The sequence below is a fragment of the Galeopterus variegatus genome, unplaced genomic scaffold (genome assembly GCF_000696425.1).
Source record: "Galeopterus variegatus unplaced genomic scaffold, G_variegatus-3.0.2 Scaffold1966, whole genome shotgun sequence".
Taxonomy (NCBI): domain Eukaryota; kingdom Metazoa; phylum Chordata; class Mammalia; order Dermoptera; family Cynocephalidae; genus Galeopterus; species Galeopterus variegatus.
The window spans coordinates 201,441-204,715 of record NW_007728077.1 but is presented as its reverse complement, the minus strand read 5'-3'; the positions used below and the strand labels follow the sequence as shown (position 1 = coordinate 204,715).

The 3,275-nt window shown below is 56.4% G+C and overlaps 1 long non-coding RNA gene across 1 annotated transcript; it reads left to right on the top strand.

Moving 5' to 3' along the window:
* The first annotated feature begins 563 nt into the window (after positions 1-563).
* On the top strand, positions 564-1,309 carry LOC103596251. The gene is made up of 2 exons (XR_551035.1): positions 564-647; positions 767-1,309. It is a non-coding gene; the product is annotated as an uncharacterized LOC103596251 (long non-coding RNA).
* Positions 1,310-3,275: the final 1,966 nt, after the last annotated feature.

Sequence of the window (3,275 nt, the reverse complement as noted above, 5' to 3'; positions counted from 1 at the left end):
GGCATGTCCCAGCTCTCCACCAGACCCCTACAGACCCAGGTGGCCTCGGAGGCATCCAGGAGGGAAGGGTGCATAGGCACAGATCCCACACACGTAGGTCAGGCTCATTTGATATTTACAGAAGGGCCCAGGCCAGAGGCTCCGCAGGGACCCTGCTGCGCCTGATGGCTGAGACCCATCGACGCTCAACACTCGCAGGGATCTAGAACCGTGGCGGGAAGCCTTCAAACATGGCGTGGGCATGGGGTGGGTGTCCCAGGTTCGTTCAGACTTCTTTTGGCCTCCAGAACTGAGAGAGGATGAATTCTTGGGGTGTGGAGGCACTGGTTTGTGTACTTTGTGCAACTGGTGGCAGGACGCTGACCATCCCCACCCCCGCCTTGGTGCTCCCGGCCCTCAGACCTGCATGCAGAGACGGCAGCAAGGAAGAGGCCACACACTGCCCACATTGAATCACTGCGTTTACTAAGTGCACAGGTCCACCGGGCATCCAAACTCATCCCCGTGGCAGCAGAACTTTCCAGAACTTTCCACACATGCCCCTGCCGCAGGATTCTGCACCCAAAATCCCCCCAACAAACCACACTGGCCCGTCCTCACAGCACAAGCATCAACCTGTCCGTGTTGAATAATATCTCAGCTACTACATTAGCACATGCCCCTGCCGCAGGATTCTGCACCCAAAGTCCCTCCAACAAACCACACTGGGCCGTCCTCACAGCACAAGCATCAACCTGTCCGTGTTGAATAATATCTCAGCTACTACATTAGAAAACTAGAGTTCATTCCCTGGGCGTCTATCCCTAGAAAATGGACGGTGCAGAGCGAGGCCGAAGTGTGCAGGGTGGCAGCACGGCCACCAAGAAAAAGGACCTGTCACCACAGCCGGGGTGCACACAGGCGGTCAGAGGCGCACGTCAGCATGAAGGCATTATGAATGTTCTTTGGAGCATGAACAAAAGTGCAGAGACAGACAGAGGCAGCCACACGTGGTGCAGCTGCAGCCACCGTCACGGCCAGGAACACAGGCTGTGGCAGCCGGGAGCGGGACACACGTGTGTTGAGCCGATCCCAGGCAGGCGGACAGGCAGCATCCAGAGGGACGACTGGTGTGTGACAACCCGTGAGACCCCCTCCTGTCCTGCACTCACCTCTGGAGCTGGTCCCTGCAGCCCCTCACCTGCCCAACCTAGAGTCAGGGTCTGGGGCATTCATGCCTGGCAAAGGTGGGGCACAAGGGTGACCTTGGTGAATTTCGTCCACATGCATTAAGGCAACGACTTTGTAAAACCCAATCAGAGTTGATGTGCGGCGTACAGCGACGTGCACCCCACCTTGGGTCCTGGGCACTGTCCCCCCACACCTAGCACCTGACTGAGGGTCAGACACAGAGGATCTCTCAGGACGGGGCCGCTGGCCAGAGCCAGCGTCTTTGGGCAGAAGGGGCACCAAGACAGTGTCCAGGACTAGGATTCTAACCCCACAAGTGCCTCTGACACTTTCACAAAAGGTCTCACCTCCTGGGCAGCCCCCTCCCTCTCACTCCCTCTGCCTTTCCTGCCCCTCCCTCAGCACCCCAGGGGCTGCTGTCAGCCCCACCTTTCACAAGACAGAAAAACCCAGCAAATGGTAACCCCATTCACCCAACCCTGGGACACGGAAGAGCCCCTCACGTACACAGCTGATTTTTCCAGGTCTCTCGGAGGGGAGAGGAACCTGGGTCATTTCCTTGAGCCCCCAAGTCCATCATGCTGCCTCCTCCAGGAAGCCCTCCCTGGTTCTCTCCCCTCCTCCTTAGTCCTGGCCTACCATAGCCCTGCAGGCTCCCCAAGTGGTGACTCCGATCTGCAGACCCTGCGGGCCCTAGCCAGCCCTAGCCAGTCCCCCTCACCCCACACTCAATGTCCTGTACATACAAGCAGGTGCCCCAGTGTTTGAAGGGTTTTTGAAGGTGTTTGAAGGGTTTAAGACACCTGAGGCCCTTTCTCATTGTCCTTTTGATCTCGCAGCATGACAGGGCAGTGCCTGCAGCCTCTGCTCCCGGCAGTATTTACAGCACGGTGAGCGCAAAACAGAGGCCCACCCCAGTGTCTCTGCAGAGGCCTCCTGCGGCCCTTGGCTCGCTCTGCTCCTGGGAAGGATCTAGGAAAATCTCAGGGCCAAGTTCCTTCCATGAAGAAGGGAGCATTTTTCCCGGGGTGTCCCTGAACGTGGGGGCCCAGCCCAGCTCCGGGAGGATCGAAGAGAGGATGTTTCCTCCCCCTTCTCTCCCTGGCCAACATCTCGAATCCATGACCACCGAGGCCTCCAGCTTAGCGCAGGGAGAAGGCAATGTTAAAATAAATTAACACATTAAAAGTATGTGATGCCCGGGCCGGCCCGGTGGCGCACTGCGCTAGTGCGCNGTCTATGCTTGTTTGTGTGCATGTGTGAGCTTGTGTGTGCATGTGTGTACATGTGGTCTATCCTCGTATGTGCATGTGAGCTTGTGTGTGTGCATGTGATCTATGCTCATGTGTGAGCTTGTGTGTGCATGTACATGTGGTCTATGCTTGTATGTGAGCTTGTGTGTGCATGTGTGCATGTTGTCTATGCTCGTATGTGCATGAGCTTGTGCATGCATGTGTGCATGTACGTGTGGTCTGTGCTTGTGTGTATGCGTGTGTGAGCTTGTATGCGTGTGTGCCTGTGGTCTATGCTCGTGTGTGTGTGTCTGTGTGTGAGCTTGTATGTGTGTGTTCATGTACATAAGGTCTATGCTCGTGTGTGTGAGCTTGTGTGTGTGCATGTGTGCATGTACATGTGGTCTATGCTCGTATATGCATGTGAGCTTGTGCATGTGTGTACATTTGGTCTATGCCTGTGTGTGTGTAAGCTTGTGCACGCATGTGTGTACACGTGGTCTATGTTTGTATGTAGGTGCCTGTATAGAGGCATGTGTGTGAGCACGTGTTTGTGCCCGTGGGCATGTGGGGATTATGCTCTTTTTTTTTTTTGGTCCTTTTTGAGGCCGGCCGCACCGCGCTCAGCCAGTGAGCGCTGTGAGCGCACCGGTCATCCCTATATAGGATCCGAACCCGCGGCGGGAGCGCTACCACGCTCCCAGCGCCGCACCCTCCCGAGTGCGCCACGGGCTTGGCCCGGGGATTATGCTCTTACAAATATCATCTTGGGAACCTTTGCCACGGGGTGGCAGCAGCCCTCGGCCACCTCAGTCACACGACACATACACACACACACTGCAGCGTCTGGCCTCCTTCCTGTTACATTTCTCT